Raw genomic sequence first — 13122 nt, forward strand, 5'->3', positions numbered from 1 at the left:
TGCTGAGTGCTGTGAAGAGTATGTACAAGGGAGCTAGGGCTATGGTGCGAGTGGATGGTGAGCTGAGTGAGTTCTTTGATCTCAATGTGGGACTGAAACAGGGGTGTGTGATGTCTCCATGGCTGTTTAATATATATATGGATGGGGTTGTAAAGGAGGTGCAAGGTAGGGCAGTGGATGTGGGGCTGGCCCTAATGAATGAGGGTGAGATTTGGAAGCTTCCGGTGTTGCTGTTTGCTGATGATACAGTATTGTTGAGTGAAGATGAATGGGAGTTGCAAGGTTTGGTGAATGAATCTGGGACAGTGTGTAGGAGGAGGAAGCTGAAAGTTAATGTAAACAAAAGTAAAGTTATGGTGTTTGAGAGGAATGAAGTCACAGAGTGTGCAGTGAGGTTGGATGGTGAGGATATGGAGAATGTGAGTGCATTCAAGTACTTGGGTAGTGTGATGAGTAAGGATGGAACTTTGGGGGATGAAGTACGTGAAAGGGTACAGCAGGGAAGGAAGGTTGTTGGTACACTGAAAGCAATGATGAGAAATAGGGAGGTGAGTATGGAAGTTAAGAAGTCACTGCATGATGGTATTGTGATCCCTACCCTGACATATGGAAGCGAGGCATGGACCTTGCAAGAGGGGAACAAGTCAAGAGTGAGAGCAGTGGAAATGAGTTACTTGAGAGGAGCATGTGGAGTGACGTGGAGGGACAGGTTGATGAATGAAGAAGTGAAGGAACATTGTGGGGTAGATGTGGATGTGGTTGAGAAGATTAGGAGAAATACACTGAGGTGGTTTGGACATGTGGAGAGAACGGAAAATGAAAGACTGACTAAGAGGGTGTATGTAGGTGAGGTGGAGGGAGGGAGAGGGAGGGGTAGACCGAGGATGAGGTGGAGGGATGGAGTCGAGAGGTATATGAGGGAGGGGGGGGTGAGTTGGGGGGAGGGTAGTCAAATGGTGGGTGACAGAGTGACTTGGAGGCGTTTTGTCTGCGGCCACCCTTTGCGGGATTAGGGCGTCGGGCTATAGATAGATAGATAGATAGATAGTTTTTCCTTCCTCTGTTATGTTATTTAAAAAAAAAAAAAAGTTAGAGGGCTGGGAATGGTCACCCTTCTGTGGGACAGGCTGAATGAAAGCAAACTTCCAGCAAGAAGGAAAAATGCTAGTTGATAGACAGACAAAAGAGCATACCCAGGCAGGGTGTAAGCACAGACGCACAGTTCCTAAGGAAAACAGAAGGGACCCCATCAGGTCCATATGCCTTGTTAATACTGAGGCCAGTGATGGCAGAAAGTACATCAACTGAAGAAATTTTAATGTCAGCCATCAGGAAATCAGAGGGGTAAGAGATGGAGGAACAGCACCAGAATCGTCTAAGGTGGAACTGGAGGAGAAAGTCTGAGCAAAGAGTTCTGCTTTATCAGTAGTAGAAATACATACAAAGCCATCAGAGTGGAAAACAGGAGGGAAGGATGATGAGGTAAAGCTGTTAGATAGGTTTTGGCAAGGTGCCACGAGGAGCAGGAAGAATTCGAGCTGGAGAGTTCAGAGCATTTAGTATGAATTAAATTACTTTTAGCAGAGTGAAGAACAGGCTTAACACAATTCCAAGCAGAAACGTGAAGAAGGTGAGATTCATGGGTGGGTTAGCTCTGGCACCATATGTAGACCTTCTTGTTGTGGACAGCATTAGAACAAGCGTGATAAAACCATTTTTTTTTTTATTAGACAAAGAATATGAGAAAGGAATGTATGTTTCCATGCCTGAGAGAAATGCCCTCCATGATGCACATGGCACCAGTCACCTTGATGCAGTGGCGGGGCTTGAAACATGGCTGGTAGTGCCACCTACTCTGGAGGCGTGCCTACCTTTGTAGGGTTGGCATCTGTTGGCCTCGTGGACCAAGCACCCCCTACATTACTGGTGGAGGTGGCCTGCTGGTGATGTTAGCCCCTCCCCCTTTGCCATCTAGGGCAGGACTCTTGCCTCCCCACGTGTTTGCGGTGTGTGGTGTCCCATAATGCTGGGTGACGGGAGTCCTGGGGATTAAGTGATGCTGCACAATGTGCCCTGCAGCTAGCAATACACCTATTTGGTCCCTTATTCTGGCTAGATGAGCAGCCTGGTTGGGCCCGATGAGGTCAATCAACTGGTCATGCGTTTGCTACAGTCTAGTGGGCACTGGGGGGCCTGGTGGCTCCTATCATCCTGGAGTCGCCCTTGCCCAGGTCCCCCGGTGGTTACCCATGTATACTCTCCTGCTACCTCTGGGATCGCCAGTGGTGTTTTCCCTGGCATAATACTTTCCTTTGTTGGGCTCCATGGTGGGTGGAGGGATGGGGGAATTAATTTTTTTGGAAGTATTCATGGCAAATTTTAAACTTCATCTGGTTGATGACTCTGTCTCTGGCCACACTTCTATTGTAACTGTGGAGCCTCACCAGGCCCCTGGTGAGTATCCTCCTCTGCTGCAGTGTTCAGCTGGGACTGGGGGACGTTTGCATCAGGTTGGTGCAGCTCCAGGGTTGAGAGTACATGAAATGGTGCTTGCATCATATGCCAAGTATCTGGTTTTGAAACCCTCCTTGGGAGGGTCGGTGCTAGATGTAGAATATTTTGAGTTACACCATGCTATAGTGTCGGCTTGTGGAAGGGACCCTAAGATCTCTTCCCAGGGCAATGGGGGCATACTTATTGAAGCGTCCTCCCTTGAAGAGGGCTCCCGTTTCTGATGCAGCCATTTCATATGTTCCTCATGGCAGTTTTAACCAAAGGAAGGGTGTCATATTTTCCTGTGACCTCCTCCGATATCCAAAGGCATGGCTGTTGGAGGAACTACGGTTGTCTGTTGTGATGAAGGTTGAGTGCCTTCAGAAGAAAATTGATGAAATTTTGACCTCAACCCCGACCATGTTTTTTTACATACGACAAATTTAATGTTGCCTACATCTGTGAAACTGGCATAGCTATTGCTTCCTGTGAAGCTGTATGTGCCAACCCCAAAGTGCTGCTTCCACTCCCAGGGGTATGGACAGGTTAGCCAATTTTACCGCCATGCACAGGCTTGCCTTCCTGGTGTCTGTATCTCTTGTGGCGGACCAAGTCATACCAGTGACTGTCCAGTGTGGGGGTCCTTATGCAGTATCTTCTGAAGACTGTCCTCGCTACTGCCTGGAAAAGGAGATTTTGTCAATTCGAACACTTGAGAAGGTTTAATTTCCTGAAGCTAAGAAGAGAACCCAGACTCTCTTCTTCCAGCCAGGGATTACTTATGTTGCTGTCCTTTCTGGAATGCCAATGCACCGCCCTGTGTTGCAGAGACAGCCTCAGCCCATTCCAGTGCCCACTCCACTACCTTGTGCTTTGAGGGATGCTGTCCCCATGGTTCGTACTGATGTTTGCCCGCCCTCCACTCTGTCTGATTCTGCCCCCACTTCGGTGGCTGATGATTTGCGCACTCCCGTGGTGGTGGCGGATGTACACATTGACATGATTCCTTCTCCCGGCTTTTCCAGTATGCCTGAGGCTCCATCTGTATCTGGCAAACGTCACCGTGGTTCTTCAGAGTCCTCTGAGCCTGAAGACTGGCCACGTAAGGTCTCTGTTGTCGAACCTTGTGTCGACCTCTCTCCTGTTCCCCCTGCCCCAGAGGCTGAGGGGCCTAGCCAGGTGGAAGCTGCAACTGATGGATCAGTCTCCTTTGTCGAACCTTGTGTTGACCCCTCTCCTGTTCCCTCTGTTGTGAAGGCTGAGGGGTGTAGCCAGGTGGAAGCTGCAGCTGATAGTTCGTCTGTGAACAGGTTCCCACCTGGGGTTGGTGTTGGACAGACTGTTGGTGCTTCAGTTTTGAAACATTCTATGTCATCCTCACAGGGCTATAATCCTATGGACACTCCTTCCATTTCTAAGGTTTCTGATGTTGGCACTGGCCATCACACATCATCCAGGGCGGCCTCCAAGCCACTTTCCAACCTACTTTCCAAGCCAAGTGTTATTCCACCTCAGAGGAAAAATGTTGTAAAACTTTTCTCTTCCTCATCCTGACGTTTGCCCATGGATGTTCAACATAGGGTGCAGGTTCCTGGTGCTGGGCAGTCTCTTCCCAAGGGCTTTCCTAAGCATCAGTCCAAACTCACGTGATTGTCAGGAGATATACAGTCCCACACTTAATCATCATTCCTCTAGTATGGGTTCAATCATCCAGTGGAATTGTCGGGGTTTATGTGCTAGCTATGAGAAATTATGGCATCTTGTTTCTCAATTTACTCCTCTGTGCATGTGCATCCAGGAGACCATGGTAGGTGATGCTGTTCCTTCTGGTCCTGCTGGCTACCATGCCATTTATTCCGATCCTGTGCTATTCCATGGTCGTCATGGAGGTACTGCTTTTTTCTTCACCAGGATATTCCTTACAGTCATCTGGACATCTCCATTACCCTGCAGGCTGTTCCTGTCCAGATGTTTTTACGTTGGCAGTATACAGTTTCCAGTCTTTATCTGCTCCCTAGTGCTACTACTGGAAGGGCGGATCTGGAATGCCTTATTCGTGGCCCTCCTTCTCCCTTTCTGTTACCAGGAGATATGAATGGTCACCATCCAAAATGGGGGAATAGTTAGGCCAACCCTTGGGGTGTTATGCTGGCCTCTTTAGTGGAAGATGAGGAGTTGGGCATTTTCAACTCCGATAAAATGACTTATTTCCATAGCCTGATTGGAACTTTTACTGCTACTGATTTGTCCTTAGGCTCAGCTGATGCTGTTTTAGCTTTTACCTGGGATGTGTTACCAGACCTTATGGCAGCGACCATTTTCTGTTAATCTTAACTGCTGGTGCAGGTGGTCCTCAGCCTCGTCTTTCTCGCTGACTTCTGGATAAGGCTGACTGGCCACGTTTCAGGGAATTAAGTTTGATTTCCCTTTCTGTCAACGAGTTTTGCTGTCTTACTGAGATAGTGTCATATTTCACTGACCTATTGCACTCAGCAGCCCTATTATCTGTTCCAAAAACAAGGGGTCAAATTCCTAAATGTCCAGTTTCTTGGTGAAACTCTGATTGCAGTTTTGCAGTGAGAGCCAAACGAGTTGTGTTCTCTCGACTTTGTCATCACTGTGGAGATCCTCAGTATTTGGTGGCGTATCAGAGGGCACAAGCTCATATGAGGCGTCGCACATAGAAAGGGTCCAACACACCACTTTTAAAAATTGCCAGAAAATGCAGTCAATGTTTGGCAACATGAAAATGATTGTTACTCAGTTACTTTAAGAGCTAGTGCCTTCATTTTTTTTTTTTTTTCTGAAGCTTGAAATGCATCTCTCTATCTATCTATGTCTATCTATCTCTCTATTGCCAGATGCCATAATCCCATAAGGGATTACTTTTTGAAAATGGAAATGCTTTAGTACTTTTTTAGTTCAGAAATTTATGTTACTGTTGCATAATAAAAAACTAAGAACTTAAAAATTAATAAATTCCAAATTGTTGTTATCTGCTATATATTACCGACCTTTGAGTGCATTTTCTGGCACAGTATTGGTTCATAAATGGTGGTACATGTTCATATGCAGAATAATACGGTTTTAAAACATATTAGTCATAATCATATTAATAATCATAGTAACACAGTGGTAGTCTTATTATCCCTCATTTTCTCCCATTCGCCCTCTGTCTGCCCCGTCAGTCCATTCATCATTAATGTTTTCACAGTCACTCTGTATTCAACATAAACACAATAAAGGCAATACTAGTCTTATAATAATAATAATAATGATAATATTAACCCCTAAAACGCGGGGCGTCGTATTTGCGATGCTCGGCGAAAAGGACATAATGGCGGAACGTCGCGTTTGCGATTCGAGTTAATTTTGAATAAACGCGGGCAAGCATGTTCCAGCTGGTATTGTCTATCAGTACCACCACCCTTTAGCTACAATTAGCATACTTTACCTTTGTACTACTGACCTCCGTTGTTGCCAAGTATCGCGTTTTTCCCCCCTCCTCCCACCACCATGGCCCGGCCAGCCTGGCTGTGATACATGGCAGCGCTCTGACTGCTCAGAACTGTAAATCTGCGCTCTCCTCTCACAAGCAGTTTATGCTAATAGGAAACGCTTGTTTCCCCAGTTGTAACACTAGCTTTTTTTCGCACAGTTTGCCCCTGTTTAGCATCAGTTTACTGCAGGCTTTCAAAGTGACATTATGGTGAGTTCTAGCTCTTCCGAGTCAGTGCGAGCAGCCGACAGGAACAAGAATACAGTGACGGGCGTAAGGCAGAATAAAAAGCGCGCTGTGGTGATCTTTTGGGAAGTAATATGATTGAAAATAATGTAGTATACATGTTTTTAGCTGTGAAAATGGAAATGTTTGTTGAGTGACGGGAAGACCGCCGCCGCGCTGCATGTCGGCTGTACGCTTCGTTGATTTTAGCCTTATTTTCAGTGCTTATTGTACAAATACGGATTCCAAACTACCTGTACGTTGTAGTATAAAGTTTACTGTGACAGAATGAGGCTGTGGTAGAGAGGAAACCGGGTTGCTGGAGGTGTGAAAGTGAAGATTTTGTTATCCAACTTTGCAATCTCCACAAGTCCTTGGGTAGTCCACGAAGGCTCAACACCTGTCTCTGGAGAAAGCTGAATGTAAGTACTATCTGCCATACCAAGTATAATGTTCTTTGGTTAATCTCTGATTTTTGGATAATATTTTCCTACAGATACTCAGACCGCGATCGAACGCCGCCACCCGGGGGGGGTCGGCTGTCGATGGCCGCGCATTAGGGGTTAAGCATTACTATGAATAATACCATTACAGTCCTGTTGTTATTGTCCTTCATTCTCTTGCTTTCTCCCTCTGTCTGAGTGTATTCAGTAAAAATTGGTGCCTTACTATTCACTTTCTTTTCTGAGAATAATCTATAGTAAACCTGGGTAATAAGTGCAAAAATGCAAAGATCCTGATGCACACATGAACAGACGCCAGTGTAACAATGGACTGGCATGTTCCTGGGCTCCATCCCAGGCGATATGATTGGGTGAAAGAGGGGGTGTGTTCACAAGCAACTTGCTGATTGGTGTACGAGTCCTGCTGAGCATGACGTCACCTCCCCGTCACCACCCTCCCAGCCCCTACCTTCTGCGCCACTCACTGAGTTAACAGGATATTGGACCCCATCTATATGAAGGCTGCCTGGGACAACCACCGCCCGGCCTCTAAGGTTTATTCACACATGTTGTTTTGTATGGACTATGAGCCATACGTTGAGTGGAGCAAGGTCTTCCATCAAAGCCCAGCGCATATAGGAAGGGTGAAAATAGTGTTATATGTACTGTAATAAAACAGGTTTGACTGGGGGTGGCATGTTGGGCCCTTTCTACACGCAACCCCTCATATACAGTTAGGCGGGTTTTAAAGGAGGCCAGACATTCATCCTGGAAGGGTTATATTTCCTCCACCAGTTCAAGGGCTTCCCTCACTTAGGTGTGGAACCAGGTAAGGAAAATTTCAGGAAAATTTACTATTCTCTCCCCTCCTGTTTTATCTGCAGCAGATGGAATCGTGGCTGATCCTTTCGCTGTTGTAGAGTTGTTTGTTGATCATTTTGCCAGTATGTCACAGAAGGATGCAGATATGCATTCGGCTTGCCACCGCCAGTGCCTAAAATCTCGTGGTCTCTGTTTTGCTTCTGCTGGGGGAGTCTTATAATGTTCCCTCTTCTATTTCTGAACTCCAGGCGGCTCTGTCACAATGCCATGATTCCTCTCCTGGTTGCGATGATATTCCTTATGCCTTTTTATGTCACCTGTCTGATGAGTCCCTTTTGTTTTTGCTTTCGTTATTTAATAAGATCTGGTGTTCTGGTGAGTTACAGCTAGTTGGGGTGTTGCTGTAATCATCCCCATCCCCAAACTTGGTAAGGACCACCTACAGCCGACGAATTATCTGCCTATTTCTCTGACTTCTTGTATATGTAAAGTTCTGAAAAAGATGGTCAATGTTAGGCTTGTGTGGTTTATGGAGAGAGGTGACTTCTTATCCCCCGCCCAGTATGGTCTTTGAAATATGCGATCTATCTCTGATTCAGTACTGTCCTTGGAATCACCTGTCTGTGAGGCTTTCTCCACTAACCAACACCAGGCCCTGGTCTTCTTTGATCTGGCGTCATGGCATTGTACTTTCTTTTCATGAGTTTGGTTTTTGTTGGCAGTTGCCTATATTTATTCATCAATTTTTGAACATTTTTTAATGGTCCAGTTGAGAGGAGTGCTTTCTAATGCCCGTGCACTAGAAGATGGAATACCACAGGGGAGTACCCTTAGTGTTAATCTCTTTGCTGTAGCCATCAACGGCATAAACAGTGTACTTCTTGAAAGTGTACGAGAGTCACTGTATGTCAATAACCTCTCAATTTCCTTCACGGCATCTAGAATGTCTCTGATAGAGAGGAAGTTGCAGCTGGCCCTTGATAGAATTTCTGCCTGGGCAGAGTCTCTCAGCTTCCTTTTTCCTGTAACAAAGACAGTGGCTATGCATTTTTATCATCTTCGGGGGGTTCACCCAGACCCTGACTTGCATTTCTATGGTCGGAGAATGTCCTGTGTGGAAAAGACGCGGTTTCTGGGTCTTCTATTTGATAGACTACTATCCTGGGTTCCTCATATTCGTTCTGTTAAGGTGGCTTGATTAAAGCTTTGAGTCTTTTGAAGGGTTTGGCCCATACCTCATGGAGTTCTGACCATCAGATTCTCCTCCTCTTGAATAGGTCTCTTATTCTTATTAAACTTGAATAAGGATGCGAGGTCTACTCCTCTGCAACAGATGCCCGTCTTCGGTTGTTAAATTCTGTAAATCATGCTAGTGTACATTTGGTGACTGGGGCATTCAGGTCATCCCCAGTTTCAAGTTTGTTGGTGGATGCTAGTGTACTCCCCTTGGATTTGTGACACCAGTCATTGACGATGAGGTGTTGGTGTCATCTTCACCACATTCCGGACTCAGTTTCTTGTGTCATCATCTTCCAGTATTCCCGATCTTCTTTCTATGACGCCTGTCCCAGTTTCCTGAAGCCCTTTGGTTACAGGGTCAGGTCTGTTGTGTTAGCCTTCTCTGTTCCGAGACTGGCAGTTTGTCCACATCGGATCCCAAGGGTGGGTTTTTGGCAACTCTCTCATGTGACATTTTCTGGGTCTTTTGTTGGTAAAAAGGGCTCACTTCTCTCTCATGTATTCTCTCTCTCTTTTTAGAACATGCCTCCACTCATGAGGGTTCTGTCCCCATCTATACTGATGGGTCTAAGACTGATACTGGAGTAGGCTTTGGTGTTGCCTTCCCTTTCTTTAGTAGAGGCGGTAGCCTTCCTGGTATTACTTCCGTTAATACAGCAGAACTGACTGCAATTTTATATCCTCTCAAAATCATTTTTACCCTCCTCCAATCTGTTTTTATGATTTTTAGTTCCCGTGGTGCTCTTTCTGCACTGGAGTCTTTTAATGCATCCCATCCATTGGTTTTATCAATTTTAGAGTGGCTTTTTCCTCTTGGCCATTGTGGCCGTCATGTGGACTTCTGCTGGGATCCCGCACATGTTGGTGTAATGGGTAATGAGAGGGTAGATACATTAGCTGAAGCTGCATCTTCTCATCAGCCCCCAACCAACTACCCGCTTCCTGGTTCTGCTGCAACACCTTACTTGCGGTACGTGATTCGCACGAGTTGGCAGAGACACTGGGATGGTGTTGCTCATAATAAGCTAAAACAAATCTTTCGGAGAGTGGTTGTGCCAAGGGTTCTCCCCTCCATGCCTCGGCGATTGGAGGTGGCACTTCCCAGGCTTTGCATTGGGCACTCTCGGCTTATACATGGGTTCCTGATGAGTGATGGGACTCAACCGCACTGTGATGGTTGCCTTGTTCCCCATACTGTCCGTCACTTGCTGGTCGAGTGTCCAAGTCTGGGGGACCTACGTCAGAGACTCCTCCGTAGGCATAAGGGGGCAGATGGTGCCTACTGTCAGTCCTGAAGTTTGGTGGAGCCTCAAGCGTTTTTACTGAAGTTTTTAATTTTCTTCAGAAGGCGGGCCTTCTTCAACTTTAATAAGTAATTAATATATTATCCTTTTGTTTTTTTCATTGTGTTATTCCTACAAACAGGTATAACTTTATTTTGAATATTCATTTTTTATTTTCGGCGTCTTTTACCTTGTTGTCCGGCGGTATATGACCCAGGCAGTTGCGCCGCCAGATTTTAATAATAGTCAATCGCACGTGAAACATTCAAGTGGCTCTTGGCCACGGGAGCAATGATTGATCCAGGGAAAATCGAAGAAGTACTGACTGAGGGCCTCCCTATTAGCAGCTTCAAATTGCCACAACCAACGTTTCTTTTGAGGGTCCACAGGCTGTACTGGAGCAACAGGACAGGTTAAGGTGATAAGGTTATGAACAGAGGAGCCCCGTGGAGAGGAAGGATGTTCAGCATAAACAGAAGGGTTAGTTGTAAGGAAGAGGTCAGGTATGTTGGAACTCTTTCCATGGCAGTCAGGGATACAGGTAGGGTGCTGTACAAGCTGTTCTAGGTCGTTAAGAATAGAAAAGATGTAGGTTTATTCACCAGGTGGATCAGTGAAAGAAGAGGAGAGCCAAAGGTGGTGGTGAACATTGAAATCTTCTAGAATGGACGTTTCAGACAAAAGAAGTGGATAGGATGTGCTCCATTGTAGAAGTAAGATAGCCGAAGAATTTTTCGTAGTCAGTAGAGCTGTGGGAAAAGTAAACAGCACAGATATATTTAGTCAGAGAACTACAGGAAAGCCAAAGACAGAGAGTAGAAAATTCTGAAGAATCAGATTCAGGAACACTAGAGCAAGATAAGTCGTTGCTTACATATACGGAACAGCCACCTTTGGCTTTGAAATGAGTATAGAGAAAGTAGGAGGATACAGAGTTGCCTCGGACAACTGTGTCAGTTCAGAAGAGAAGGTGGGGTTTAGAGGAGGAGAGGTGGTGCTCAACAGGGAGAAAGTTAGAGGAAAGGCTGTGAATGTTGCAGAAATGAAGAAATGAGCCAGACAATGATTCCAAGCATCTCGATTGGCCGTCACCAGGAGAGGGGCATTTATGTTGCCCCCCCCCCACCCTCCCTCGGGGACTTTGAGGCTAGGTTAAATGATGAAGCCATTTTATTGAATTTTTAATAGGAAAAGGGGAGAAGAGGGGGACGAAACGAGCTCCAACCTCCACTAACCCGGTTCTCAACCCACCCTCCCCATACTCCTTCCCACCCACCCTGCTTTCATTCTTAACTAGCAGTTACATCTCAAGCTGATCTCATACTTAACACTCCTAGTCACACTACTAACACACAAACATAAAACGCTAGGATAAGTAAAAAGTATATAACTATCAACAGGCTGCAGCAAGAAATTAATGTATTATAACGTTGACAGTAAAACAAAAACGTTAACAATGTCCATCCCAGGCCTCATTCTTGCGTGTTCTTGCGTGCGTGCGTGTTGTGGCTGCATGTTTGGGTGTGTCTATGTGTGTGTGTGTGTGTGTGTGTGTGTGTGTGTGTGTGTGTGTGTGTGTGTGTGTGTGTGTGTGCTTTTGTGTGTTTGTTTGTGCTTTGTGTGTGGGTGTATATGTGTGTGTGTGTGTGTGTGTGTGTGTGTGTGTGTGTGTGTGTGTGTGTGTGTGTGTGTGTGTGTGTGTGTGTGTGTGTGTGTGTGTGTGTGTGTGTCTATTTGCAAAGCAGTGTATCCAACGCATGAGGTTTGGGATGGCCATCGGTGACATTTTTGTTTTATTGTCAATGTCATAATTGTGCTGTTGCATCAAAATCGTTGATACTGTTGACTTGGGAATCTTTTTGCTAGTTGCTAATTTGCTGTAGTTAGCACCAGCTTTATGCCGCCGAATGATGTCCAGTTTTGATGCCAAGTTGGCGAGCACATGCCTGCTCTTGACAGGGGTAGTAGTAGGGGCCTTGGGTGAAGCCATGGTGGTGCTGTAGTATTCCACGTGGTCAAATAGAAATGCAGACTTAGGCAACCGATGAACAGGGCAGAGCACGGGAGACTGAGCTGCAGAGCATGGGAGATTGAGGCAACTTAGTCGGTCTGTCTGGAGGCGTGCGGTTTGAATTGTCGAAATGGCATGGATAACCATGGCAAAACAACGAAAAAGGCTATAGATTTAAAAATGTCGAAACAACGAATTGTCGAAGAACGACCTGTCGAAAAACGAGGGCTTGGTGTATACTATACCACTAATAGTATTTTTTTTTTTTTTTTTCATTATAAAAATCTGGACCTCCTGGTGCAACAAGGTGCAAATTGACCAAAAATAAAAAGTGCCAGAAAATTATGTCAAAGTTTTTGAAGCTCCAAGTGACCATAATTTGTTTTGTTTTTATAGATAGAGAGATGATGCTTACAACACAAATGGAGTTCACTCTTTTAGGTTACAGCTCACTGCTCTTCCTTTCAGTGGATAGAGGCCTGTTTCCACATTGAAAAGACATAACAGCTGTCAAGGTCACGTCGACCATTGTTTTTCAGTGACTAACAGACTTTATTGCCATTGTTCTTTTGAACGAATATCCACTTGAATATGGAAGTTAAGGCCTTGGAGAGCCCAACCACATGCATAACTCATTTTTGGTTGGTATGGTCTTTTCGCCCCTTGTCACACTGGAGGTTCCATTATACTGTATAACAATACTGTACCTTACAGTACTCGGAAAACCTGGTCCTCGATATTTTTGGCATTCAATACACCATCATCATTATCATCACTTATAATCATTTGCTTGTACACAAAGAGTACAAAACCATTTATTCTGCTGTTTGAATGCATTATAATTATGGTTTCCAAGCTCTTTATCTCTCTCTCTCTCTCTCTCTCTCTTTGTATATATATATATATTAAAATGCAGTATAGTGCCCCCAAAAGCGCCCAGACACCCCCACAAGGAGCCCACAGAGGAACAACGACAGTGCGCCGGGACTCAGAGTGACAACGGCATAAGTCAGCCCGGGCCGCGGGCCCCTATGACCCGGAACTAGCCCTCTGCCACCATAGCAGGAATACTAGACTTCCTTCCAGTCGAGCCTTCCCCAGCCAGCT

This window comes from Coenobita brevimanus, chromosome 84 (assembly GCF_032717465.1).
Source record: "Coenobita brevimanus isolate Jiangsu-jjx chromosome 84, ASM3271746v2, whole genome shotgun sequence".
In the NCBI taxonomy this organism is placed as follows: domain Eukaryota; kingdom Metazoa; phylum Arthropoda; class Malacostraca; order Decapoda; family Coenobitidae; genus Coenobita; species Coenobita brevimanus.